General features: G+C 42.1%; 1 protein-coding gene across 1 annotated transcript in view; it reads left to right on the top strand.

Moving 5' to 3' along the window:
• LOC107154820 (core histone macro-H2A.2) overlaps positions 1-9,993 on the top strand; it is a 53,365-nt gene that overhangs the window by 802 nt on the left and 42,570 nt on the right. The window contains exon 2 of the mRNA XM_015500544.2: positions 17-37. The gene's annotated coding sequence lies outside the window, so the exon portion shown is untranslated. The remainder of the gene's footprint in view (positions 1-16; positions 38-9,993) is intronic.

Genomic DNA, 9,993 nt, shown 5'->3' with positions numbered 1-9,993 from the left:
CAGCCCTGCCTCTCCAGGCGCCCGGCCGGCCACCCAGGTGCACCCTAGATCCAGTCTGGCCAGCCCCCCGTCGCGCCCGTGGGTGTTTTTTCTCGCCTTTCCTCGTGGGGGCGCCCTCCGCTCCTGCCCTCTTTGTTCCTCACAACAATGGTCAAAGGTACATTGGTCCTCCAAGGGCCTAAGAGCCTTTTCCAGGAGTTTCCCATCGCCAATAGTTCCTAGGTGACAGGGGCCACCGTTGCTTGTTTGAGGCCTACTCATTGCTGAGGCTTTTATGGCAATGGCCCCTTGATGGGTGATGGGATGGAAGGAGCCAGAAAAAAATGGGCTGAGAAAAAGAGCGAGTCCCTGCGTGTTTGACAGAGTGCGATGGACCCAGGCTCCAGAGCCTGATTTTCGGGTATTCCGGTGATATGATGGCGCTGGGGAACTGTTGGGCCAGCCTTGCCAGCTCAGCAGAATTCAAGACCCAGGAGCCTCTAGGGACCATCAGTCCACCATGGCAAATGGTGGCCTCACTTTTCTCATTTGTGTTTGAGTTGAAATACAATCGTTCTCTCGCTGAGCTGCACAGTTGCTACTGAAACGGGTCAATAGGTGAGAGGAAAAGAAAACATTATTAAGAACGAGAACGTATTCATTTACGTTGTTTCAAAACACAAACTAAGCTGTATATAATTCTCAGTCCATTCATATTTAACTGAAAGTCATCTCTTTCCCCATTAGCAAACTCTTCTTATATTCAAATTAAATATTCAGAGCTACAAGATTTGTACTGCGCTTGTGAATTTCAAAATTGCTTTAGCCTAAGATTATCATATAAATACACACAGCCATTGCCGGGTGGGAAAATGTATCTTAAGTTGCGCAATTCACATCTTCAAACTCCCTCTGTCCTACATCCATATTTCCTCCTAAAATAAGCCCACTTTTCCTCTCTGTTTTTTCCTACCCTAGTAGTTCTGCCTTACCTGGATCCATTCCTTGTCAGACTTTGGACATTATTGATGGCTTCCACTATTTCAAACTCTATAAAAGAATTTGCTTCCTTGGATCCAGAATATCCTAAAGATTCTAACCCTACTGCCTCACCATTCCATCCTCTGTGAGTTCCCAGAGTTTGTGCAGAGCCTTTGGTGTGCTGTTTCCAGCTGGGGAGGACACCCCGCTAGCTATTGTCTGAGACAACCACAGTCTGTTTTCTCTGCCTCCTGCCAGCAAAGCAGGAGGTGAATTCTGTCGCAGGCAACTTTAAAGGAAAGATGTCTGTAACTTGTTCTCAGGGAGGGATGTGCAGAAATTCAACCGACTTTCTTAAGAATGTTTTTCATTCTTAAGAAATAACCTCAGCCAGGCTGTTGTAATCCGAGAGGTTAGGCAGGCTGAGGCGGGAGGATCACAAGTTCAAGACCAGCTTAAACAATTCAGCAAGATCCTCAGTGATTTAGTGAGATGCTGTCTCAAAAAAATATAAAGGACTAGGGATGTAGCTTAATGGTAAAACGCCTCTGGGCTCAATCCCCGTTACAAAGAAATCAAGAAAGAACTTCAAACTTAGACACAGGCTTGGGAAATGATTTTGAAAAATATGTATTGCTTAAAGATGAGCAAAAAAACTTAGGGTTGAAGATCATTCCGCAAACATTCCCAAAGCACTAATTCTTAAACACCTCTGAAAGGGGGAAGCAAATGTAAAAGAAGTCAGGGTCCTGTTCTCATTGAGCTTACACCCCAAGCCTCAGAAATCAAATAGAAAGTTGAGCAAACCAAGGGGAAATGTGATGTTGGTAAACTAGTCGGGACCCAGGACCTCGGAGATCTATCGGCAGGTGTGTAATTGATAATCAACTTGGAGAGCAGTTTGGGCACTACTAAATGGATAATGAACACATTCTGAGACCAGGATTTCATTTCTTGTTATATATCCTAAAAAAAGCCAGGCATGGTGGCACATGCCTATAATTCCAGCAACAAGGGAGGCTGAGGCAGGAGGTTCTCAAGTTCGAGACCAGCCTCAGCAACACAGCATGACCCCCTCCTCAAAACTCTGTGTGTGTGTGTGTGTGTGTGTGTGTGTGTGTGTGTGGAGAGACTGGGAATGTAGCTTAGTGGTAGAATGTCCCTGGGTTCAATCCTTAGTAATACAAAAAGAAAAATAAAAGTAGGTACACACGTGCTCAGCATGTATAAGGATGTTCGTTGCAGAGTCTTGGTTCATTGCTGAAATTGAAAACAACCTAACAGCCATAAATAGAGAATGACTAAATAAACTCTAGTACATCTATCTTCTGGAATATTAGACAGCAGTTAAAAAGAATAAAACAAGTGTATAAAAACTGAGACAGAGAAAGATCTCCAAGACACAACTAATGAAAAAAAGCAAAATTACCAAACAGTACCTATCATATGGTACTACTGATATAAAAACAAAATGAAACTTTAAATTTCTATAAATTAAAATGCTATATAAATGGACAAACAAGGTGCAAAAGAAGATCCCTCCTAAAAGACAAGAAGTGAAGGAACTGTCAGGAAGGGCCCTAGTCATCATTATTCATACCCATTTGTTATCATTTTTGAAATTTTACACCTTGGTTTAATTTATATAATGCTTGGATAACTGAATACAATTAATATTTTTAATAATTAATAAAAAAAGATCAGTAGATGACCTGCATTGAAGGTCAAAAAAGCTACAGTACTTTTTAAAGAGAAAAGAGAACGACAAAGGTGCATTTAAAAAGGAATCCAGGTGGACCATGAGATAGAGAATGTTTTTCCCATAGGGACACATTGGGGTGTCTATTGGGAATTAGGTTAGATGGAAAGAAAAGTATTTGAGAAGATAATTCATTTCGAAATAAATCACAGAAGGAAACTAAAGATGCTTTTGAAACAATATTTAATGTTGGTTTCCTTTATTCATTCACTCATTTAATTACCTAATACTAAGCTCTTTCAGGGTCGAAATGGAACAGAATATAGGAAAAGCACCCTCACACCAGCAGTTCAGGGGGGTTCTAGGTGGGATGTCACAGATGTGGCATGGACTGGCCTTTCGATGCCCTCTGCCCCTTCCAAGCCACACTTTTCATTGTAGATAAAATAAGGCAGGGGAGTAACTCAGTCATTGACCACTCAGGTCCCTTCCAGCCTGTGGTTCCAACATGGAGGTGATTGTGAATCCCAGGCAGATAGAATTTGGAAAATATGGAATTAGATGAGGAAGGGTCCAAACGAGCCCAACCTTAGGAGAAACAAAGTACTTGCTGACCCAAGGGTGTAGATCATGTGACTTGTGCGCACCACTTCAAGCACCCTAGTATTGCAGTAGCCTACTTTGAAATGGAGTAGAAACATACTGGAGGAAACGCTAGAGCACTGTACCCCACAAAGAATAGCTCTCTACAACGGCTTCTTTTGAGGAGTAAACCCTAATGGTTGATGTTTATTAAGTGCCAGGTGCTGGCCTAAACACAATAGTGTTAATAATAGTTAATAAACTCATTTAATTCTGACAACAGCCTTACAGATAGAGAATTTTTTATACCCATCTTACAGAAAAGAGATGCCCAGAGCCTGGCGTGGTGACGCACACACCTGTAATCCCGCAGCTCTGGAGGCTGAGGCAGGAGGATCACAAATTCAAAGCCAGCCTCAGCAACTTAAGCGAGGCCCTAAGCAACTCAGCAAGACCCTGTCTCAAAATAAAATACAAAAAAAAGTGCTGAGGATGTGCTCAGTGGTTAAGCACCCCTGAGTTCAATCCGTGGTACAAAAAAAAAAAAAAAAAAACCTGCTCAGAGTCACTACTCAGGGACTCCAGCCACGTAGCCTGACCACGCAGCCCTGCATCTCCCAGCCGGGCAGTAAGGTTGAGGAGCTACTAGCCTCCCGGGGATCCTCAGGCTGTGTCGTTTGAATACTAGGATGTGCAATTTTTTTATTTAAAAAAAAAAAACCTTTATTTGCATCACTGTTTTCCCCAACGATGAAAAATGAAAGATAAGGAGTTTCAGATTGAGCCACATGACACTGTACTTTAAACTGTCTTGTCACAAAGTATTAAATAAGATAAATCTGGTGGTTTCTCTGAAGCCCTTACTGTTCATTTATCCGTCTCACCATCCATCATACTTTACCCGATTTATTTGACTGACATTGCCAATTTGGACCTGGAATGGAGTAAGTAATTCAAGTCAAAATTCTCGTGCTTTGACAGAAATGTGGGTGAAAATATGCATCGACACCGGTCCAGGGACATCTACTCCAGCTGATCCTGCGATGGCAGGAGAGTTAGCTACGGGGACTGTATTTTTTTTTTTTAAACCCAAAATGACAACCGATGGTCTGACCAGAGATTTGGGGATTGTTTCTGGATGAGGGAGACAGTCCTAATGATTTTTGGATTCCTAAATGGAGGGTGGGGTTTCCATGACAACAGGACAAACTTATAATCAGATAAAATCAGCCTGATCCTGGAACCCAGGCCCTGTGTCTGCGGGCCACACCCCTAATGGCATAGACAGAGAATATCGAGGTATTATTTTGAGCTGCCTTTGCAGCTCAATAAAGCATTAAAATTAAACAGTCGTGGTGGCACACAGAGGGGTCAATTCCAATAGTTTATGCGCTGTACAGCATAAACTTTTAGGTCAGATGATAATTCACCGCGTGGTAAACTTCCAAATTGATCATCTGATCAGCCTTGCAGAATGTCAATGAAGTGGTGACCCACTCCGATGCCCCTGCCCCCGGCCGTTGCCGCCGCCAGAAAAAAAATAAAACGAATTTTTCTTCAGCTCTTCTGCCGTCCATGTCCAGGCTGTCCTAAAGCAAAATGAAAGAAAATTTTTCAGGTCCACCTTTTCTTTTCCATCAATCTCATGGACAATGAAACAGTGACTGCAAAGGACAGATCCCCTGGATCTGTTTTCCCAGGTGTCACTCCTCTGTGAACCTTAGTACCAGGTGAGCACCCGCCGGGAGCATCTTCGTGGACAGCAGCATCTTCTCAGCTGGAGACCTGGGAGGCCATCAGGTGGTGGGCTCTCGGGTGAGGCTCCCTAGAGCCAGGGTGGGAAAGGGGGACACACAGCCCTCCAGGTCCCCCACCCCTCACGGTCTGTGTTATACATAAGAGCTCCTATAAATGTTCATTCAAGCCCCAAAGAAATGTTTTTAAAAACAAGGAAAACAGGGTGGGGAGGTGCAGGCAGGGAAAGGGTTCCAGATCGGCTGCCTCTGCTCAGGGCAGTCTGTGGCTCAAGGTTGGACAGCAGACACCTGGCCCTCCAGAGTGCTCAGTGGCCCACACGGATGTCTCTGGAAGTCCCTGCTGGATCGGCAGCACCTGCTGTGCGGTACTGGTACCCTCAGCCCCACCCCGCATCCTGCATCCTTCATCCCACCTGAGATGCTCTCGCAGCTCAAAGAAGCCCAGAGGCTGCTGCTGCTCACAAGGAACTACCTACTGACTGCAAACTACCCGATTCTGAGGAAGTGACATAGTTTGCCCAAAGCTCCTATTTGTCAAATTCTCCAAGAGCAAAAACACGAGAGACCAGGCTGGACCCCTTGAAGGTTTGGGGGTGTTTTGTTTTGTTTTTGTTGGTTTGTTTTTATTTTCCACGAATGAATAGATTCAAGAAGGCAAACCAGTTCATTGTCTGGGTGACTTTCTCCTGGGACGTCTTCCTAACTCAGATTCAAACAAAACTAAAATTGTCATCTCTTTCTTATCCAACTATCCCATTGCCCATGGCCACACATTTATATTAGTAAGTAGCTCATGCTAAAAATGAAGAATCAAACTGTATAGCCACAACTTCTGCCTTTTGCTGAAGAAAACCATCGCTCAAGTTCAACAAAGATTAAAAAAAAAAAAAAAAAGTTAAAGTGTCAGTGCACTGACAGCCAGGAGGTCTCCTAAGTCCCCCACCCCATGCCCCTCCCCCAGCTCCTCTGGAATGACCCAGATGGCCACACTGTTCTCTGCCTCTGAACTGCGAGGACTGTGCAGGCAGTGGAGCTTCCCACTCCAAGACATGAATGGAAATATTCATTTTAAAAAGGGAATGATTTGTTATCCAATAGTATAATTTAAGTAAATTGGATTAATGCTTGGTTCTCACGTTCATGGTTGGTTAATTTGGTTAATTTGATCCCATGTCATTTTGATGAAACCGCATTTGATATAGCTCTTTACGTTATAAATTGTTAATGTGCTTTAACATATATGACGATAAAATTATTGACTATTCTCATTCACTTAAAGGTGGCCCTAGAAGAAAATGGTTTGGAAAGTATTACTTGTGCAATAATGATTTGCCCTTGGAGTTCATAAATGGAAGTGTAATAGAGCAAGTGATTTAGCTGGTATTACTGAAAATGGTTTTTACAGCTACAAAATAATGCTAATAAACTATTATTATTTTAATACAGTACTTAGGGTAACACACCAAAATATAATAGAATGCTATTAGGTGTGAAACTAAGAGATTTTTTTTCAGACCCTTTAAAATATATTTCTACATATAGTTAATGTATTTATTTTGAATTCCCTTAGGTCCTACTTCATTTTATTTCATCTCATTTTATTCTCCCAAAGGATGGTTTTGAACTGACAGAGTAAAGATGCCTCATCGCAGCGTCGGCTTCATTTTTCACAAATATTTACAATATCAGATATTCCAAAGCACAGTACTAGATGAGGGAAATATCCTAGGTAATAACAATAAATAAATTGGAAATTTTTCTGCAATTTTAAAACAGTACACGGATCCATTGGGGATGACACTATAAATTTCATGTCCATGAACATTTCAGAAAACAGTGTTTAAAGTTTTTTTAAAAATCATTTTCATCATTAAAAAGCTGTAAGACCTCTGATTTCTAGAGTTAACATATGCAAAGGCATTTTGATTTGTATGCTTCTGAAGAGCTTGATCTCAAAAGATGTCTTATAATCTTAGATCCTGTAGCAAATGGTTCATCAGCCTGACCTTTCCTCTGGCCTGTGAATACTGCACCCACCCTCTAGTTACTGATTTCTCTCTGTGTCTCTCCCTCTGTCTCTGTCTCTCTGTCTCTCCCTAACTTCCACAACCATGTTCTTTTTTTTTTTTTAATTTTTTTTGTAGTTGTAGTTGGACACAATACCTTTATTTAATTTATTTATTTTTATGTGGTGCTGAGGATCGAACCCAGGGCCTTGCATGTGCAAGTCGAGCACTCTACTGCTGAGCCACAATCCCAGCCCATGTTCTGTCTTTTTAAAAACCTCTGTATAGAAATTTACTGTTAAANGTTAAGCACCCCTGGGTTCAATCCCTGGTACAAGATAAAACAAAACAAAACAAAACCTCAGGGCACTGGAGGCTTCTAATGGACTATTGTGGTCTTTATCAGTTTACAAAAACCAAAAAATTAAAATGTCATGGAGTGGGGCTGGGTTTGTGGCTGAGTGGTAGAGCGCTCACCTAGCACATGCGAAGCCCTGGGTTCAATCCTCAGCAGCACATAAAAATAAATAAATAAAATAAAAGTATTGTATCCAACTACAACTAAAAAAATAAATATAAAAAAAAAGTCATGGAGTGTTTGAGGCATAAAAAAAATGCTTCATTCTTTATTAACTCTTTATATTTGAAAAGAACTTATTTGAATTAGAAGAAAAAATGTTGGTCTAAAGAATCCAGACTAGGGCTGGGGTTGTTGTGGCTCAGTGACAGAGCATTTTCCTAGCATGTTGTGAGGCGCTGGGTTCAATTCTCAGCACCACATATAAATGAATAAATAAAATAAAGGTCCATGGTCAACTTAAAAAAAAAAAGAATCTAGACTCTTTTTATTAAGGCATTGAGAGTGTTAAATGAAGTTAGTCAGCTCTTTGTCACCAAAAGCAATTATTCATTTGCCTCAATTATCTCCAGACCAGTTAGTTTTCAATGACTCACCTGATGATAGAAGTGGTGTTAATTTTTTAACATGACATTATTATTCAATTATAAGACAGCTGAACTATTTCTCCTTACCAACATATTCATCTCTAGGCTAATCTGCAAATGAGGTGTGTTTAAGGTATTAAATGAAAATGACTCTTCAGGCTTCCAGTTCAAAGTGACGGACTGAACAGGTGAGCTGTGATTCAGCCCCTTCCCCACAGAAATAATGGGAAATAAACATTTAAGAACAAAGGAATAAGGTGTAGGTCATCAGCAAATTGACACTGTCAAGAAATTTCCGGAAGACTAAATGCACTGTCACAGGGGAAGCCACAGCTAAGAATGAACACAGGAGACAGCCGCAGTGAAGGTGGGCAGGTCACAACTAGGGACAGCTGAGTGATTTGACCTCTGTCCCTGCCCCGGGAGAATCTCTGGAAATGTGGTGTTCATTCACCAAGCAAACCACCTGAGGGTTCCGGGTAAAGAAATCCAACTACGGGACTCATCTAGAACTTCTGGGATGGAGATGGCTCTCAAAGCTCCCTCATTCTGATGTTGGGGGCTCTTATTTCCTAAGGGGATAATCTAAGCTAGGCCTGCTGGTCGGCATGACCACACGCACACCCCAAAGCTCCAAGCAGGTGCGGGCCTGCCTAAGCAAAGCTCTTCTATCTACCTGTGATAATCACTCGGTCCTTCCTTCTTAAACACAAGTGTGTAACCAGAGACTCCCGGACATTTAAGGAAAGCCGTCATGTAAGGGAAAGATGAAGATGAGTAAACAGGACAACTGCTGGGGAGAAACAGACATTTCCTTTAACACGTTCTAATTAGTTGCAAAGAGATTTGAAGAGATGGCACATTCAAAAAAGAACAGGATGCTGCGAAAAAGGAACAAACAAAACAAGGAAGAGCTCCTGGAAATTAAAAATGTGATTCCCAGAATGAGATGTTGAAAGGACTGAAAAAAGAAAGAGAAAAATAATGTAAGAGACGTAGAGAGTCAATAGGAGGTTCACATCTGGTTTACAGGTGTTTCCGGAAGAGACTAGTAAAGGGAGACGTGAGGGAAATAAAGGGGTACTGGGGTGAGGGGAGAGTCACACCTAACAAGGGGAGGTCCCCGAGTAAGGAAAACCCCCAAGTTTTCAAACTGAACAGGCTAATTGCCAAGTGCCCAGCAGAATGGATGGAGTGGGGTGGGGTGGGGTGATCGACGACTTCAATCATAGACCCCACTGAGTGATAATTCAAGATCGCTCAATTAAGACAGTTCCATTTGTGTAAGAAAACAGTCTGCTCTTCTGTACACTTCCTGAAGAGTTCCACGAGGTAGACACCAACAGAACAAGAGAAAACCAAGGAAGGGATTCCTGGGGTCAAGGATGAGCAGGAAGACACCCCAGGGTGACCCCTAGGTAAAGTGACTTCCATTCCAAACCACAGCTGGAGGCCCTCAGGAACGATGGTTCTGGGAAGAATACAGTTTCTGCAAAAAAAAAAAAAAAAAAAAACGGTATAATTGTATAATTGAGAAGCTGGGTGATTTGAGGGATTTGACAGTGGTGTATTTTTCTTTAATCAACAAGAACAAAGAGGAATATAAACTGAGTGTGGCAGCACACACCTGTAATCCAAGTGACTTCGGAGGCTGAGGCTGGAGGATCATAAATTCAAGGCCAGCCTCAGCAATTTAGTGAGACCTTGTGTCAAAGTTTTAAAAAAGTAAAAAGGACTGAGGATGTAGTTCAGGGATAGAGTGTCCCTGGACTCAATGGTTTAATCCGTGGTACTGCAAAAAAAAAAAAAAGAAAGAAAAAGAAAAACAGAGTCCATTCTCACTGTTCACTGATTCCATATATGCAAATTTCTTACTGGCCAAAATGTATTTGCAACCCCAAAATCAGCACTCGTGGCGCTACTGCTGTCACTCAAGGACTTGTGCTTGTACAAAGCTGCAAACAGTCTGCAACTCCCATGTGCACATTCCCTGCCAAGGGTGAGCAGGGCAAGGGCCTCCCTTCTTGTGTTCACTCAGACTGTA

Source organism: Marmota marmota, unplaced genomic scaffold (assembly GCF_001458135.2).
Source record: "Marmota marmota marmota unplaced genomic scaffold, marMar, whole genome shotgun sequence".
Lineage (NCBI taxonomy): Eukaryota > Metazoa > Chordata > Mammalia > Rodentia > Sciuridae > Marmota > Marmota marmota.
This window is presented reverse-complemented; position numbering and strand designations above follow the sequence as displayed.